A 20,240-nucleotide genomic window follows, 5' to 3' on the forward strand; every position below is an offset into this window, starting at 1 on the left:
GATTATTTAAAGGATGAAAATAATCACATATTTAAATAACCCATTGCTCTTAATAAAAACTCAGTTGTTTTTAAACAACTAGAATTTAATAGAGACATCAAGAAAACGTAATAGATTATTTTAATTTACTGCTTTAACAGAGAATCAGTAACAGCTTTTGTGTTTAAAATTTTTTTTATAATTTTTTGTGACTTTTACACCCTTTTTAACTTACTTGAAACATTTTATTTTTATACTTGTGATGTTTTTTATCTGTCATTTTTTTGTTTTACATTTTGAAATAACCTATTAAAATTTTTTAAATCAAGACAACATTTTTAAACAAGGTAACACATCAAATTTCAGCATTAATTACTTTTAAGTGATGTTGAACTATTTTTATATGGACAATCTATGAAAACATGTTAGCAAATTTAAGTAGGTTTTTTTTTATAGAACATAAGGTGTTGAAAGTACCAATGTTTACATTTAGACACTTACCTTATTTGTCTTTATCCAATGTAAATTAGCAGTTACACCTAAATGACTTAAGATGCTGATATTGTATATCTTTATCTGAATTTAATTGAAATTAAAATTGTATTTATCTAAAACAAGTGCTAATTACCTATTACTGTTTTATTGAGTACTGACCACCCAGAAATTTGTTAAAACAAATTGCAAAATAATTTCAGCAAGTTATAAAGCAATATTTTCTGGCTTGCACGAGATAAAACAGAAGAGCCATCAGAAGGGTGGGATACCCGATTTGTTTAATTGATAAGACAGGGAGAGTAGACTTTGGACCAGACCTGATTCTAAGGTGAAGTTCAAATTCTGAGATAAGGCAAGAGGGAGGAGAGTTACCCAGTCCACGCCAGTCTCTAAGGCCAAATTCGAATTTTGTGCCAATCTTGTGCGCCGCCACTTTGAGACCCACCAACAGAGCCTGGCAATAGACATGGAGTCTCTCCTTTATGGAAATTAACCCAATTGTAATTGTTCTTTTTAACATTTACATTGTTTTAACATGCCAGAGGCTGTTCACCCTGGAGACCTGCTGCGGATATGGGTATGGCCCGTTGCGAGATTTACACCCTCTTCCCCGGATTTTTAAGGGCCAGCGAGAGCTAACTGGATGCCGCTGCTTGCCCCCCTGGGCTCCCGCTGGCTTCTCCGTGCTTCACTGAATTTTTTCACTTTGACATCCAGAGCACTGGGCAGAAATCACATCGCGTCAACACACGCCACGGGCCCTCGCGATGCTTTAACAATTGGATTCCCCTGGTACGCAGCAGTTCTGAGTTGGCTGTTAGGCACTGGCCAAGGTGAGCCGCTGGGTGGAACCGCGGCCGCAGGGGCGGGCCCGGTGGGGGGGAGGGGCTGCGCGCCCGTGTGGCACCGAGGGAAAAGGAGAGGGGTCTCCTCCTCGTGCCCCGACCCTGGGAGTGCCGCATGCACGCGTGTGTGCAGCGCTCGCTGGGCTCCCCGAAGGCGGCTGCAACCCCTGTCGCAGCCAGGGTGATCTATGGGAAGGGCCCGGCTCGCACCCAGAGTCCCCACCGCCTGCTCCCCAGGTGCCAGGGTGGGGGGAGGTGCCTTGTCCAGCCGCAGCGCACGCCCAGCCCTGCTTCACACTCCAGCCCGACCAACCCAGCCCTTAACCTACATTATCATGAGCCACATTTTTTTTACATTTTTTCACTGTGCAAGAGTTAGAACCAGTGGAGAGGATGGAGTTGCCTCCATGTTCTGTCCAGTTAAATCAGTTGTCAACAGAAATAACACAAACACCACTTAACAAAAAGATGAACAAACACAAGGCCTGTACAGAATTTCCACGGACAGATTCAGATGGTCATATTACAGAAGGTCTCCACTGCTCCGAGGGTGAACCTCCGGGGGTCTGAAGGAGACTAAAGACCTTTCAGATGGGACGAGAACTCTGCAGCAGTGACCCTCCGCTCAGGCAGTGACCCTCCACAGATTCAGAATACAGATGCAACGGCGGTCGAGGCTATAGATTCAGACTTAGACACGGTTAAACAATGAACAAATAGACTAACGAACTCACCCAGTCGACTGGAGCAAACTTTTGGGGTCGAGGTCACTGGGGGGCTTTTGGGGATCACAGTCCCAGACGAGCCCCCAAATATTGGTGCCCAGATTGTAAGATCCCGGCAGAGACCCCCCAGAGAGTTGATCACACCGAACAGCAAAAGCAAGGTTTATTCGGGAGTATAAGCCGCAATAGGGACCCCATCCAACCAACCAGCACAGCGGAGGAAGGAGTGAGGCCCTGGTCTTTGGGAGAGTTTTTAAAGGAAAAAAGGGCTACATCAGCAGGAAAAAAGTTACATACAGCATGGAAGCTCTGGGTACAGGGAGTTACAGTGAGGGCTTACAGCTTTGGGCGCAGGGAGTTGCTTTGTTCAGCAATCTCTACTGTGCTGTCCTTGGTCTACCGAGCTAGCTGTCCCTGGTGAGCTTTGCTATCTCCGGAATGCCTGAATGCCTGCTTTTACAAGGACTCGGGTCTGCTATGGGAAACGGAGGCTGCTTTTTTTTATTGTTTTAAAATGGAGTCACTTTGGCTCTTCACAAACACAGCAGCGATTTCCTGGGCTAGCCAGCAGGTTTGTGGGAGCAGCCACAGGAACCAGAGAAGGGAGCAGGTGACCGAGCCTCAGATGCATTGGGGCCCGGGTTGGGCAAAGGGTGGAGAATAGACTGAGCCAGATAATGGCAGGCCTGAGCTGTACCCACCCCAGGAGTTGAGTTCTAGAAGTGCGGGGTGAGGTCACAGCGCTGCCCGCTGCTATATATGTTCTTTCTCAACATATCTGTGTCTGGAGATCTAAAGGCATAGTGGTGCAGTGGGTTAAGCCGCCACCTGTGATGCCAGCATCTGATATGGGTGCTGGTTCGAGTTCTGGCTACTCCGCTTCCAATCTAGCTCCCTTCTGGTGTGCCTGGGAAGGCAGCAGAGGATGGCTCAAGTGCTTGGACCCCTGCACTTATGTGGGAGACCCAGAGGAACCTCCTGGCTCCTGCCTTCGGATTGGCCCAGCTCTGGCCATTGTAGTCATTTGGGGAGTGAACCAGTGGATGGAAGACCTCTCTCTCTCTCTCTGCCTCTGCCTCTCTAAATAAATAACTAAATCTTAAAGAGAGAATTCCGCCTGAGGATTTTTTTTTGTGGGGCAGGCACGAGTAATGATGAATTCTATCAGCTTTTCTCTCTCTTTTTTTTAATCTGAAAGTTTCTTAATTTTTCACTCCTTTTTTTTTGAAGACCATGTTGCTGATTATAAAATTCTCAATGAATACTTTTTTTTCTTTAAGCACATTGAATGTATTAATACACTAGCTCCTCCTTTTGGTTATTTCAGCATATTTTAAGATAGATGCTTTAGATTAAAAAAATAACTTATCTGTTGTATTTCACTTTATTTGAATGGAAGAGAGATGGAGACAGAAACAGAGAGCTTCCATCTACCGGTTCACCCCCTCAAATGCCTGTAACAGCTGGTGCTTGGCTAGGCTGAAGCCAAGAGCCCAGAATTGAATCCTGTGCTCCCACATAGTGGGCAGGGCCCCAAGTAATTCAGCCGTCATCTGCTGCCTCCCAGGGTGCATATTTGTATACAGTTTCAGTCTAGTATGTCTAAAATCTGGATTTGCTCTGGAAGGGTGCCTGTCATCTTTTCTTGTTCCTTTGGATTAACTACCTTTTCTTTTTCCTTTGTCTGAATTGTGGTATCATGTGGGAAAGTGAAGATCTGACATTTATAAAATGCTTACTCTGCAAATCAGATTCTCTGCCTTACACCACCTGCTCATTGAGGGGAAACATGGATTGTTATTAACTATTATGTGCTCAAAAACTCTGGTTTGCTCGTCAAGCCCGAGAAGTGCAGACCCCAGAGAGAAGTGTGGCACCCTCAGCATGAGAAAGAGCTGTTCTGGAAAATGTCTCAGAGTGTATTTTTGGAGGATTTTAATTATACAGATAATAACAGTTGACAGAAGTAGAGGTAGCTTGGTTTAACTGCCCTGTGGTCAGAAAAGATACTGGATAGGATTTCAGTATTTAAGGGTTATATTTTGTGCTGCCACATGATCTAGCCTGGTTGATGTTCCATTTGCTGCTGGGACGATTGTATATTCTTCAGCGGCTACATGGACTGTTCAATATATGTCTATTATATACATTTTGTTGAGGGTGCAGTTTAACTCTGCTGTTTCATTGTTTTTTGCCTGAGTGATGTGTCCACTGCTGCAAGTGGGGTGTGAAAGACCCTGCAGTTAAATTAACATTTGGGATTGCATCAAACTGAGAAGTTTCTGTACTTCAAAAGAAACAGGAAAGTGAAGAGGCAACCGACAGAATGGGAAAAAAATATTTGCAAACTATACTACAGATAAAGGGTTGATAACCAGAATCTACAAAGAAATCAAGAAAATCCACAACAACAAAGCAAACAACCCACTTAAGAGATGGGCCAAGGACCTCAATAGACATTTTTTTGAAAGAGGAAATCCAAATGGCCAACAGACACATGAAAAAATGTTCAAGATCACTAGCAATCAGGGAAATGCAAATCAAAACCACAATGAGGTTTCACCTCACCCCGGTGAGAATGGCTCACATTCAGAAATCTACCAACAACAGATGCTGGAGAGGATGTGGGGAAAAAGAGACACTAACCCACTGTTGGTGGGAATGCAAACTGGTTAAGCAACTATGGAAGTCAGTCTGGAGATTCCTCAGAAACCTGAACATAACGCTACCATACAACCCAGCCATCCCACTCCTTGGAATTTACCCAAAGGAAATTAATTTGGCAAATAAAAAAGCCATCTGCGAGAGCGGCAAGATGGCGGAATAGGCAGGGAGCACACTATTAGTCCGGGGGGAGAGAAAGTTTAATATAAGTGGAGATACTGCAGGGTCAAGGAAGAGTAGGGGATGAAGCAACAGAGGAAACTCTTCCGGAACTAGTGATTCACAGTGGACCTGCGTGGAGAGCGTGGGAGCCCAAGTTCGGGACACCAGCAGCAGACTCAACACACCAGCGCTGGAACGCGAGGTGAGCTGAACCTCAATAGCCCGAGATACCAGCGGGCAGGCGGAAAGAGGAGGCTAGAGGGAACGAGGCTTGAAACTCCGTGGGGAAAAGTTCACCAGGCTAACTAGAAGAGAGAGAAAAAAAATAAAAAAAGTGACTGATACGGACACAAGTTTCTCTCTCTCCGCTCACCTCTCAAAGGCGAGCAAGACAGAGCAGGCGCCATTTTGGACATACGTCATAAGCAGGGCGACCTCAGGTCTGTACCGGCCCTGAGCCTAGCAGAAAAACCTGACTCTGGGGGGAGGGGTGAAATAACAGGAGATTAGCATCTAACTTGGCAACCCAGTGGGAGACTGCAGGAGAATTGGAGCCCACACCGAGGGCAGCAGAGATTCCCTGTGTGATCCTTGGGAAAGAGCTTCCGATCTCTGGCTCCTGTGGGTATATCATTTGCCTGCTAACTACCTCCAATTATGTTCAGCTGTGTGGAATTACTTCCCTTTTAAATCAAAAAAAGAGAGATTTACCACACCTAACCTGGGAGTGTGATCTTTGACACACCCTCAACCCTGAAGAACCAAACACAGCTCTCAGTCCACACTCATCTCAAGCCTCTAAGGCTCCACTGAAAGCAGACAGTCCACTTAATATAGAGCCATAGTGTAACAAGAAAAAACACCACAGTGAAGAAACCAAATATCTCCAACATGCCATACAACAAACACAAAAACCAAGTTAACAAGAACAAGGAAGACACTATGATGCCCCCAAATGAAAAAGACACCCCAATGCAAGATTATGAAGATGATGAGATCGAAGAAATGCAAGAAGCGGATCTCAAAAAATTGATAAGAACATTAAGAAGTTCTCAAAAACAAATTCTTGAATTACAGAAATCCTTAATGGACAAGATAGAAAATCTCTCTCGTGAAAGTGAAATATTAAGGAGGAATCAAAATGAAATGAAACAACTAGTGGAACAAGAAACTCTGATAGTGACTAGAAATCATAATGAAATGAAGAATTCAATAGATCAAATGACAAACACATTAGAGAGCCTTAAAAACAGAATGGGCGAAGCAGAAGAGAGAATATCAGACTTAGAAGACAGAGAACAGGAAAGGAAACAGGCAAACCAAAGAAAAGAAGAAGAAATTAGAAATCTAAAAAATATTGTCGGGAATCTACAGGATACTATTAAAAAACCCAACATTCGGGTTCTAGGAGTTCCTGAAGGCATGCAGAGGGAGAAAGGATTAGAAGGCATTTTCAGTGAGATACTAGCAGAAAATTTCCCAGGTTTGGAGAAGGACAGAGGCATCTTAGTACAGGAAGCTTATAGAACCCCTAATAAACATGACCAAAAGAGATCCTCACCACGACATGTTGTAATCAAACTCACCACAGTGAAACATAAAGAAAAGATCCTAAAATGTGCAAGAGAGAAACGTCAGATTACTCTTAGAGGATCTCCAATTAGACTCACAGCAGACTTCTCATCAGAAACCCTACAAGCTAGAAGGGAATGGCGAGACATAGCCCAGGTACTAAGAGAGAAAAACTGCCAGCCCAGAATATTATATCCTGCAAAGCTCTCCTTTGTGAATGAAGGTGAAATTAAGACTTTTCATAGCAAACAGAAACTGAAAGAATTTGTCGCCACTCATCCTGCCCTGCAAAAGATGCTTAAAGATGTGTTACACACAGAAACACAGAAACATGGTCACCACTATGAAAGAAGGTAAAGGAAGGAAACCTCACAGCAAAAGATCACAGGAAGCTCAATTTCTCTTTGACATAGAATTAAACTCTGATGCTCTGTTAAAGCAATGTGTTAAAGTAATCTATTATGTTCTCTTGATGTCTGTTAAATTCTAACTGTTCAAAAACAGCTGAATTTTTATTAAGAGCTATGGGTTATTTAAATATGTGCTTTCTTCAAAAATTTGAATAATCACCTTGTAACAATGATCAAATTTGGTCTATGTTATGTCATGATTTTAAGGAATCTTATTTCAACCAGATATTTTGGATTTTGAGCCTTCTTGGCATTCTTGACAGGCATTCAAAAAATCGAAGTTTCAAACAATCTGGTCTCTAAAATTTCCAGTAAATCCTGGACTTTGGTTTTTCCAGTTTGGGCCCAACTGAAAAAATCGAAGGACCTATGTCTCTCATCTTATAGAGACACCAACTAATCAGGCTATTTGGATTATATTAGAAGTACTATCAAGATGTGATGTGGTACCAAACTTTAAGTTTCTATAATGGAAAATGCTATTAATACAAATGCTTGAGAATTAAAAAGTCTAATGATCTTGTGTTACTAGACATGATAGTTATCTTAATGAGAAAGCCCCAGAGGTTACTTGTAAAATCCTACAGGTGCTTTCAAAAATACTGTGAAGTAGGCACATTGATAGTTCAGCAAGACACACAGGTTAATAAAAGTGGAGATACTGGAGGGTCAAGGAAGAGTAGGGGAAGAAACAGCAGAGGAAACTCTTCCAGAACTAGCGATTCACAGTGGACCTGCGTGGAGAGCGTGGGAGCCCAAGTTCGGGACACCAGCGGCAGACTCAACGTACCAGCGCTGGAACGCGAGGTGAGCCGAACCTCAATAGCCTGAGACACCAGCGGGCAAGCAGAAAGAGGAGACTAGAGGGAACGAGGCTTGAAACTACGTGGGGAAAAGCTCACCAGGCTAACTAGAAGAGAGAGAGGGAAAAAAAAAAGTGACCGAAATGGACATGAGTTTCTCTCTCTCCGCTCACCCCTCAAGGGCGAGCAAGACAAAGAGCAGGCGCCATTTTGGACATACGTCATAAGCAGGGCGACCTCAGGTCTGTACCGGCCCTGAGCCTAGCAGAAAAACCTGACTCTGGGGGGAGGGGTGAAATAACAGGAGATTAGCATCTAACTTGGCAACCCAGTGGGAGACTGCAGGAGAATTGGAGCCCACACCGAGGGCAGCAGAGATTCCCTGTGTGGTCCTTGGGAAAGAGCTTCCCATCTCTGGCTCCTGTGGGTATATCATTTGCCTGCTAACTACCTCCAATTACATTCAGCTGTGCGGAATTACTTCCCTTTCGAATCAACAAAAGAAAGAGACATTTACCACACCTAACCTGGGAGTGTCATCTTGACACACCCTCAACCCTGAGGAACCAAACACAGCTCTCAGTCCACACCCATCTCAAGCCTCTAAGGCTCCACCAAAAGCAGACAGTCCACTTAATCTAGAGTCATAGTATAACAAGAAAAAAAAAACACCACAGTGAAGAAACCAAATATCTCCAACATGCCATACAACAAACGCAAAAACCAAGCTAACAAGAACAAGGAAGACACTATGACGCCCCCAAATGAAAAAGACACCCCAACTCAAGATTATGAAGATGATGAGATAGAAGAAATGCAAGAAGCGGATCTCAAAAAATTGATAAGAACATTAAGAAGTTCTCAAAAACAAATTCTTGAACTACAGAAATCCTTAAAGGACAAGATAGAAAATCTCTCTCATGAAAGTGAAATATTAAGGAGGAATCAAAATGAAATGAAACAACTAGTGGAACAAGAAATGGTGATTGTGACTAGAAATCATAATGAAATGAAGAATTCAATAGATCAAATGACAAACACATTAGAGAGCCTTAAAAACAGAATGGGCGAAGCAGAAGAGAGAATATCAGACTTAGAAGACAGAGAACAGGAAAGGAAACAGGCAAACCAAAGAAAAGAAGAAGAAATTAGAAATCTAAAAAATATTGTCGGGAATCTACAGGATACTATTAAAAAATCTAACATTCGGGTTCTAGGAGTTCCTGAAGGCATGCAGAGGGAGAAAGGATTAGAAGGCATTTTCAGTGAGATACTAGCAGAAAATTTCCCAGGTTTGGAGAAGGACAGAGGCATCTTAGTACAGGAAGCTTATAGAACCCCTAATAAACATGACCAAAAGAGATCCTCACCACGACATATCATAATCAAACTCACCACAGTGAAACATAAAGAAAAGATTCTAAAAGGTGCAAGAGAGAATCGTCAGATTACTCTCAGAGGATCTCCAATTAGACTCACAGCAGACTTCTCATCAGAAACCCTACAAGCTAGAAGGGAATGGCGAGACATAGCCCAGGTACTAAGAGAGAAAAACTGCCAGCCCAGAATATTATATCCTGCAAAGCTCTCCTTTGTGAATGAAGGTGAAATTAAGACTTTTCATAGCAAACAGAAACTGAAAGAATTTGTCGCCACTCATCCTGCCCTGCAAAAGATGCTTAAAGATGTGTTACACACAGAAACACAGAAACATGGTCACCAATATGAAAGAAGGTAAAGGAAGGAAACCTCACAGCAAAAGATCACAGGAAGCTCAATTTCTCTTTGACATAGAATTAAACTCTGATGCTCTGTTAAAGCAATGTGTTAAAGTAATCTATTATGTTCTCTTGATGTCTGTTAAATTCTAACTGTTCAAAAACAGCTGAATTTTTATTAAGAGCTATGGGTTATTTAACTATGTGCTTATTTTCAAAGACTTGAATAATCACCTTGTAACAACGATCAAATTTGGTCTATGTTATGTCATGATTTTAAGGAATCTTAGTTCAACCAGATATTTTGGATTTTGATATTGGTCTATTATGCTATGTTATATGTGTGTACATATTGTATGTGCACATGGGGAAATTTTATTAAGAGTTTTATTTTAAATGGCTTTTAGATAAGATTGTCCATAAATTTAAGCTGCTAAAATCAATCAAAGATACATTTTAATTTGTGTGACCTGAATCTGTGTATCATATGTTTTAAACTTGTTGGTAGAAAGAAACTAAAAACATTTATATGGTTGTGCTTAAGTTTACTGGTTAAACAAACTACACCATGTTAGATATTTAAGAGGTGTTTTCAAATACATGATTCTTAAAATTTATAGAAGGCATTGGACCTTCTGGTAAATGTTTTATTAAGTTCTTATCTAATGGTTGAAACGGTTTGCTAAGTTTTCATGTGATATTGCTATTGTCAGCAAGCGATCTAGGACTTGCTCCCTCATTTCTCTATTCTAAGGCCAACTTGTTCTTTCATTTCTCTATTCCTTTCAAGGTAGGTAACTAATTCTATTATGAAGGAATCTGTAGGATGCACAATTTAATCTTTAGACCTTATAAGAGATGGCTAACATTTTTCTGTAATAGCATAGCCAAAATAAGAGCTTAAATAATAATCTCATAGCTAGATTCACATCGCCATCAGCGAAATATACAGTAAGTAGAAAAAAAAAAACCTCCCTTTCAGACCAAAGGGAAAGAAAGTTTCTAAGTGAGAATATCATTTTCCTCATGGGCATTGTCTACCTTAGAAAAACTACTACAGAACATGCCTGTGACTAGAGACTTGTAGTTCAGGCCACCGAAGATTAGAGATGGGACACGGGCACTCCCTTGACTTGCATCCTCTGGTCTACTTTAACACAAACCAGGAGGAAAAGAAAGCTAGGCATCAGAAGCAATGGGTGGCAGGCCTATTAATGGCTGATCTGTACGGTGATCTGCCCTCAAGGAGACCCAACAGGCCAGTCCACTGCAGTGGCTTTCAATGTGGTAAGTCTGGGCTTCAGCAGAAGTCAGCTTGTGAAGAGCCCTGGCAGCTCTGCCAAGAGTTGGATCACTGGAAATGGACCTGCCCTGGAGTCGAAGGATGCCCAGGTCAGACCCACAGATCTTATTGGCTCTAAGCTGAAAAGCCCTTCACTCAGCCCAACTTCCAAAGTGACCACTGCAGCTGAGGGGATGGTCAAGTAGGGTCAGCAACATTGCAGGCAGAACTGTAAATTTCTTGTTAGAGATGCCACCTGCCTTTACCTGGCCAGCTCTCCTCCCAGGCCAGCCAAGTAATGAAAGTCAACAGAGTGCCTTCCCCTAGGAGGTTCACACCTCCCTTAGGATATACCCCATGTGAAGAGATAGATAGGTCTGGGCCTCTTAACTTACAAGGCCTAAAGCCCACCAGATTATTATCAAGCCCCTTCTATCAGGTTCTATTTACCTCTAAATCAGAAAACTTAATTGTAGCTTAGACAGCACCTTTCTTAGCTCCTCTAATAATGACTCTGTCCTTTGTTCTAGACCCTGTCTAGCGCACTTGGGCCTCATTCCTTTGTAATCATAACCTCTACTCTACCACCAATGGCTCTACTCCCAACCTGTGTGTACTGATGGTCCTCTTCCCCACTTAATGCTGTATAATTGTTCAGACCTGGTAAATGCCACTCTTAGGATCGTTGGTTACTATCCTCACCCTGTCTTTTATGACCTTGTCTAAATATGATCAGAGTCGGGGAACTTGGAAGGCTTCCATAGCCTTGGCAACTCATGACGACAGCCTAGGATGGTTACTGGTGCCATAAACTAGAGTGTCAATTTGTTGGGTCAACAACAGGAGCCACTGTGCGCTTGCTCCTGATGTGGGATCTCTGTCCTTAATGTACTGTACATTTTGATTTAATGCTATAACTAGTACTCAAACAGTATGTTTCACTTTGTGTTTCTATGTGGGTGCAAACTGTTGAAATCTTTACTTAATGTATACTAAATTGATCTTCTGTATATAAAGAGAATTGAAAATGAATCTTAATGTGAATGGAAGGGGAGAGGGAGCGGGACAGGGGAGGGTTGCGGGTGGGAGGGAAATTATGGGAAGGGGAAGCCATTGTAATCCATAAGCTGTATACTGGAAATTTATATTCATTAAATAAAAGTTAAAAAAAATACTGTGAAGTAAGCAAGTGTCTCTTGTTGGTTGATGAGTTTATAATTTTAAACATGGCGACTTAAAGTCTTTTGTCATCCACAGTTATATATGATTTGCTGCTCATAAAACTAAAGTGTTGTTGGTTCTGTGTTTAGCTGTCCTCCTATAGGTTCCTATGGACTTTTTCCAGCCACTTCTATTGTATTCAGTACTTTGGGATGGCTCTGTAAACAGATGAAGCCAATAATGTATTAACAGTACCAACTGAGAGAAAGTATGGTTAACTGAGGTTACTTTAGTAACAGAAAGGAATTCAAATCAATTGGCAATCTACAAAAAGAGTTAAAGATTTTAAAAGCTATTATTAAAATTGCTATATTGGTCTATTATGCTATATTATATGTGTGTACATATTGTATGTCCACATGGGGAAATTTTATTAAGAGTTTTATTTTAAATGGCTTATAGATAAGATTGTCCATAAATTTAAGCTGCTAAAATCAATCAAAGATACATTTTAATTTGTGGGACCTGAATCTGTGTATCATATGTTTTAGACTTGTTGGTAGAAAGAAACTAAAAACATTTTAGATGGTTGTGCTTAAGTTTACTGGGTAAACAAACTACACCATGTTAGATATTTAAGAGGTGTTTTCAAATACATGATTCTTAAAATTTATAGAAGGCATTGGACCTTCTGGTAAATGTTTTCTTAAGTTGTTATCTAATGGTTGAAACGGTTTGCTAAGTATTCATGTGATATTGCTATTGTCAGCAAGCGATCTAGGACTTGCTCCCTCATTTCTCTATTCTAAGCCCAACTTGTTCTTTCATTTCTCTATTCTCTTCAAGGTAGGAAACTAATTCTATTATGAAGGAATCTGTAGGATGCATAATTTAATCTTTAGACCTTATAAAAGAGATGGCTAACATTTTTCTGCAATAGCATAGCCAAAATAAGAACTTAAATAATATTCTCATAGCTAGATTTACTTCACCATCAGCGAAGTATACAGTAAGTAGAACAAACCTCCCTTTCAGACCAAAGGGAAAGAAAGTTTTAAAGTGAGAATATAATTTTCCTCATGGGCATTGTCTACCTTAGAAAAACTACTACAGAACATGCCTGTGACTATAGACTTGTAGTTCAGGCCACCGAAGATTAGAGATGGGACACGGGCACTCCCTTGACTTGCATCCTCTGGTCTGCTTTAACACAAACCAGGAGGAAAAGAAAGCTAGGCATCAGAAGCAATGGGTGGCAGGCCTATTAATGGCTGATCTGTACAGTGATCGGCCCTCAAGGAGACCCAATGGGCCAGTCAAATGCAGAAGTCAGCTTGTGAAGAGCCCTGGCAGCTCTGCCAAGAGTTGGGTCACTGGAAATGGACCTGCCCTGGAGTCGAAGGATGCCCAGGTCAGACCCACAGATCTTATTGGCTCTAAGCTGAAAAGCCCTTCACTCAGCCCAACTTCCAAAGTGACCACTGCAGCTGAGGGGATGGTCAAGTAGGGTCAGCAACATTGCAGGCAGAACTGTAAATTTCTTGTTAGAGATGCCACCTGCCTTTACCTGGCCAGCTCTCCTCCCAGGCCAGCCAAGTAATGAAAGTCAACAGAGTGCCTTCCCCTAGGAGGTTCACACCTCCCTTAGGATATACCCCATGTGAAGAGATAGATAGGTCTGGGCCTCTTAACTTACAAGGCCTAAAGCCCACCAGATTATTATCAAGCCCCTTCTATCAGGTTCTATTTGCCTCTCAATCAGAAAAATTACTTGTAGCTTAGATAGCACCTTTCTTAGCTCCTCTAATAATGACTCTGTCCTTTGTTCTAGGCCCTGTCTAGTGCACTTGGGCCTCATTCCTTTGTAATCATAACCTCTACTCTACCACCAATGGCTCTACTCCCAACCTGTGTGTACTGATGGTCCTCTTCCCCACTTAATGCTGTATAATGGTTCAAACCTGGTAAATGCCACTCTTAGGATCATTGGTTACTATCCTCACTCTGTCTTTTATGACCTTATCTAAATATGATCAGAGTCGGCAAACTTGGAAGGCTTCCATAGCCTTGGCAACTCATGACGACAGCCTAGGATGGTTACTGGCGCCATAAACTAGAGTGTCAATTTGTTGGGTCAATAACAGGAGCCACTGTGCACTTGCTCCTCATGTGGGATCTCTGTCCTTAATGTGCTGTACATTTTGATTTAATGCTATAACTAGTACTCAAACAGTATGTTCCACTTTGTGTTTCTATGTGGGTGCAAACTGTTGAAATCTTTATACTAAATTGATCTTCTGTATATAAAGAGAATTGAAAATGTATCTTGATGCAAATGGAAGGGGAGAGGGAGCGGGAGAGGGGAGGGTTGCGGGTGGGAGGGAAGTTATGGGAGGGGGAAGCCATTGTAATCCATAAGCTGTACACTGGAATTTTATATTCATTAAATAAAAGTAAAAAAAAAGCCATCTGCACATTAATGTTTACTGCATCTCAATTCACAATAGCTCAGACCTGGAACCAACCCAAATGCCCATCAACAGTAGACTGGATAAAGAAATTATGGGACATGTACTCCATAGAATACTATACAGCAGTAAGAAAAAACGAAACCCAGTCATTTGCAACAAGATGGAGGAATCTGGAAACCATCATGCTGAGTGAATTAAGCCAGTCCCAAAGAGAAAAATATCATTTGTTTTCCCTGATCGGCGACAACTGAGCACCAAAGGGGAAACCTGTGGAAGTGAAATGGACACTATGAGAAACAGTGACCTGATCAGCTCTTGTCCTGACTCTAGATGTACAATGTAATACTTTATCCTTTTTAGTATTTGTTGTTGTTGTTGTAGTTGTTGTTCTAGTACTAGCGGTTGAACTCTGTAATTAACACACAATTATTCTTAGGTGCTTAAATCTTAACTGAAAAGTGATCCCTGTTAAATTTAAGAGTGGAAAAAGAGAGGGAGGAGATGTACAATTTGGGCCATGCTCAATCGGACTTGCCTCAAATGGTGGAATTAGAAATGTGCCAGGGGATTCCAACACAATTTCATCAAGGTGGCATGTACCAATGCCATCTCACTAGTCCAAGTGATCAATTTCAGCTCACAATTGATGGCTCTGATAGGTCTAAGAGTCAAAGGGATCACACAAACAAGACAAGTGTCTGCTAATACTAACTCATAAAACCAAAAAGGGAGAGAAGGATCCAACATGGGAAGCGGGATACACAGCAGACTCATAGAATGGCAGATGTCCTAAACAACACTCTGGCCTCAGAATCAGCCCTTAAGGCATTTGGATCTGGCTGAAGAGCCTATGAGAGTATTGTAGGCATGGAAAGCCAAGATACCATGGAAAAGAAAAAAAAGAAGAAGACCTAAATGAAAGATCTCTGTTAGTGAGATCCCAGTGGAAAGAACTGGGCCATCAAAGAAGGAGGTACCTTTCTCTGAAGGGAGGAGAGAACTTCCACTTTGACTATGACCCTATCGGAATAAGACCAAAGTCAGCTAACTCTAAAGGCTTCCAAAGCCCTGGCAACTCATGACTAGAGCCTAGGGAGATTACTGACGCCATGAACAGGAGTGTCAAATTGTTAAGTAAGCAACAGGAGTCACTGTGTTCTTACATCCCATGTGGAATCTGTCCTTAATGTGTTGTCTAATGTGCAGTGATGCTATAACTAGTACTGAAACAGTATTTTTACACTTTGTGTTTCTGCGTGGGTACAAACTGATGAGATCTTTACTAATTATATACTGAATCGATCTTCTGTATATAAAGATAATTGGAAATGAAAAAAAAAACCCCTGGTGTTAAATTGGAAATGGCATAGAAAATTAATTTAAAAAAATATTATGTAGGATCTCTGTCTTTAATGTGCTGTACACTCTTATTTAATGCTATAACTATTACTCCAACAGTATTTTTTCATTTTGTGTTGCTATATGGGGGCAAACTGTTGAAATCTTTACCTAATATATACTAAACTGATCTTCTATATATAAAGAGAATTGAAAATAAATCTTGATGTGATTGGAAGGGGAGAGGGAGCGGGAAAGGGGAGGGTTGCGGGTGGGAGGGAAGTTATGGGAGGGGGGAAGCCACTGTAACCTATAAGCTGTACTTTGGAAATTTATATTCATTAAATAAAAGTTTAATAAATGAAAAAAAAAAGAAAGACCCTGCAGTTATTGTGTTAGAATCTAGCTCTCCTTTTATGTCTATCCATACTAACTTTATATATTTGGGTACTCCTATGTTGTATGGATAATTTACAATTGTTATTTCCTCTTGATGAATCAAACCCTTTATATTCTCATACTTTGAGAATATCCTCAAAATGAGAATCTTGAAAGGTTAAGAAATTTAAAAAATGAACGAGAAAGTTCCAATTTACTTATAAAATATTCTCAAAATATATGTACTTACATGTGGTATAGATGTTCAATGTTTACCGAACATACACTTAGTAATAGTATAGAGCAAGCCCATGTGAACATTGTTGTTTTGATAATAGCCACGGTCGAACCATCTTTCAGATGGCTTTATATATGTTGCGTGGATATATATGTACAACTATCATGTATATGACAATATATATGTCATATATTTATATATGTTGCATGGATACATATGTACAATTGTCATTTCTTCTTGATGATTGAAACCTTTTACATTGTACTCCTAAATAAAACCCACGACTGGTGTTTCTATCCATCGTATTCCCTAAATTTTATTTATTTATTTTAAAGTATTTATTTCATTTATTTGAAAGGCAGAGTTGCGGGGTGGGGTGGGGGAGAGAATCTTCCATCCGATGGTTCCCTCCCCAGATGGCCATGCCTTTTGGGGCTACCTCGGGCCGCAGCCAGGAGCAGGGAACCCGGGTCTCCCGCTGGTGCAGGTGCCCAGCACTCGGGCCACCCTCTGCTGCCTTCCCAGGCCACAGCAGGGAGCAGGGTGGGGAGGGGAGCGGCCGGGACTCCAGCTGGCGTCCGTGTCGCAGGACCCCGCACTGCTGTCACTGCTGGGCCCTCTCTAAACTTTTACAAGTCCTCCCCCAAAAACCCGCAGGGCAAAATCGGGGTTCTGAGAACACCAGGCCGCACTGCCCCTGCGCCAGCGAGGTCTGGGCTGGCTCGGCGGGCCGGCGTCTCCAGTCTCCGGTCACGCCATGTCCAGGCGGAAGAAGCAGGCAGCGGTGCTGAGCCCAGGAAGCGGTCAGTGCCCAAGCTGGAAAGCCAGGCGCGGATTTTGCTTACAACCAGTTATTTCCTGGGTTGGGCCAGATCCGCATGAGGAGAGGAAGCCCGCCCGCGAGGGGCTAGGACAGGAATCCATCATTTCCGTCCCACTCTGATCGCTTCCCCCATCAGTCAGGCCTCCGGGGGCGGGTCTTGAGGTGTGAGCCAGAGGGCCGGGAGGGCGGGACTGCGACAGCTACCCAATCAGACCCTGCAAGGGCGCTACATCTCCGCCCCACGCAGCCACGGAGAGCCAGTCAGGCCTCAGGGGGAGGGGCCGGGCTCATGAGCCAATCAGGGGACGGGAGGGCGGTGGGGGGGTGGGACTGTACCAACTACCCAATCAGGTGCTGGAAGCGCACTACATCAGTGTCGGCCTCTTGGGTTTTGGCGGGCTGGCTCCTGCGTTGCCGCTGGGGGCGTCGTCGTGCGGTGGCGGTCGGTGCTGGTCTGCTCTCCGACGGGGATTCGGGGAACCCGGAGATGGTGAGCTTCTGGGGCGGGATCGCGGCGCGCGGCCCTTGGTTCGGGGGCTGCGCTGGGCGGCGGGGGGACCCAGGCCCGCTCTGAGGAGCCCTGGCCCGGGGATAGTTGGCGGGAATGTCGGCGTGGCGGGAACGCCGCGCACCGCCCTCTCAGCGTCGCACTTCCGAGGTGATGTCGTCTGAGTAAGCTACAAAGAAGAGACGTCTCTCTGGGCCGGTGTGGAGCGGCGGCAGCTAGCGAGGCGTTTCTGAGGTGAGCAGGGCCGCCTGTGGCCCCGACAGCCGGGAGAGAAGCCATTACGCCCGCGTAGACGAATCCTTCGCTGTGGGCGGGGCCCCAAGCACTTGTTCAAGGGAACCGCCGGTTCCAGCTCTTGATCTCTCATAATGGCCGATTCGGTCTGCACGCGAGTTTTGAGGGCCACGGAGTTTCTGTCTTTCTGGCTTTTCTTTCTGTCTTTCCTTCCTTCTTTCCTTCCTTCCTTCCTTCCTTTCTTTTTCTTTCTTTCCTTCCTTCCCTTCCTTCCTTTCCTTTCTTTCTTTCCTTTCTCTCTCTCTCTCTCTCTCTCTCTCTCTTTCTCGCTTCCTTCTTCCTTCCTTTCTTTCTTCCACTGGTTCACTCCCCATTTGGTTGCAACGGTTACAGTGGCACCAATCTGAAGCCAGGAGCTTCTTGCGGGTCTCCCTCATGGGTGCAGGGACCCAAGGACTTGAGCCACCTTCTACTGCTTTCCCAGGCCATAGCAGAGAGCTGGATCGGAAGTGGAGTAGCCTGGACTAGAACGGGCGCCCATATGGGATGCCAGCTCTGCAGCCGGCAGCTTTACCCGCTACTGAGTCTGTTGTTAAGACTTTCCTGTTTTTCCGGAGCTGTGGCGCAGTGGGTTAAAGCCCTGGTCTGCAGTGCACCCACATGAGAGACCCAGAGGAGGCTCCTGGCTCCAGGCTCCTGGTTTCAGATCCGAGCAGCTCCAACCATTGCAGCCATCTGGGGAGTGAGCCAGTGGGTGGAAGACACACACTGTCTCTCTCTCTCTGCCTCTCCTCTCTCGGTGTAACTCTGAAAAAGACTTTCCTGTGCATTTTTAATTTGTTCTATTGAATTCTTCATTTCCAATATTTTGATTTCTCTTTAAAATTTCAACTTTGTGGGAACATTTGTCATTCATCTCATGTACAGATTTCTTCAGTTCATGGGCTTCTGATTACTTCTAAGTAATCCTGCAGTCTTTTGAATCCTGTTTCTGTCATTTCATCAATCTCTTCATCTTCACATTCTGGTATTAAAGTGTTGTGTTCTTTTAGTGGCACCATGTTGTCTTCCTTATTCTTGTTTCTTGAATTGCTGCGTTTATTATTAGGCATTTGTGTAGATACTTGGTTTTTTTTCCCCAGTGATGGCTTTTATCTTTGGACTATTCCTCTGTGGCTTAGTGGAGTGTCTGGTCTTGCAGTCAGTACCCAGAGGCATGTGCTGGGTGTGGTCAGGGAGCTCTGTTTATTGTTCCAGGGTGAGGGGAGTGTCCAAGGTGACACCCAAATTGGACATGGTACATCTCTTTTTTCTTAATCACATGGCGAGGTTTGTTCTGCTCCATCATCTAGTTTCATGCATATCTCCTCTTCTCAAAGGAGACCAGTGCCTGGGTGCCAACCCCAGCAGGTAAGACAGTCATCTGTGCTGCCACAAGAACCATACAAAGGATCTGTGCAGCCCACAGTCGGAGCCCAGATCCCACAGCAATCACCCTCACCAGGGAATCAGGGAGCCCCGAGCATGTGGAGCTGCCCACAGTGACTGCTCAAAGTCCCAGCCTCACCCTGCACCCTTGCACGCAGCCGCAGTGTTTTCACAGTCCCAACACATAAGGCTCCCACAGTCATGAGCACCCAGTCCCCTGTCAGTTCTCCCAGCCATTCTCTTGCCTGGTTGCTGGGCATGCAGACATGAACTGGTGCAGCTATTAATATATGTCCAAAAAGGTGCCCGCCCTCTCTCGCCTGTTACAGGATGCTGGTGCTGGGTTGTCAGGGATTAAATGGGCCCAATTTTTTTCCCTCTAGGTTAGCAGGTATGCTGTCACCCCAGGTTACAAACTGGACTCACACAAGGCTCTTCCCACAGCTTTATCACTAATGACCTGTGCTGCTGGTTTCTGGTCTCACCTCACTCCAAAGCTGTTGCCGAGGCACTCATCTGCTGGGGTCCTGAGTTTTGTGCATCTGCACCCTCCACATAGGTCCACAGCATTCCTCTAATTTGTGTGGAATTTCCTCTGCAGTTTTCTCCCTAACTCTTCCCTGAGATTGTACTCTCTCCACTTTTAAAAACTTTGTTCCCCTAGACTCTTTCCTGTCTTAATCAGCAGCTAGAGACCCTCACAAATCTACTTCAGATCAGATCAGCCCCTCTAATTCCCTAAAGTCAGTTGTTTTACATTGTGAGACATAGATCCATTTTTCTACTGAATAGACTGTTGAAATTGGTAATAAGTAACTGAAGAAGTGAGATTTTCCCCCTTCTGGAAGTGAGTTAGTGAAACTTTGTTATCCGGGTGCTACAGACCCAGTGTACAAAGACATTGAGGCTGTTCCATGCAATATTGCCTGCTCCCTAAAGTCACCCATGATTTATTATCTTAAATAGCTGGTGCTTTTCTAAATAGTTCAATTTAGCACCACAAGTA

This window comes from Lepus europaeus, chromosome 20, assembly GCF_033115175.1.
Source record: "Lepus europaeus isolate LE1 chromosome 20, mLepTim1.pri, whole genome shotgun sequence".
Taxonomy (NCBI): Eukaryota; Metazoa; Chordata; class Mammalia; order Lagomorpha; family Leporidae; genus Lepus; species Lepus europaeus.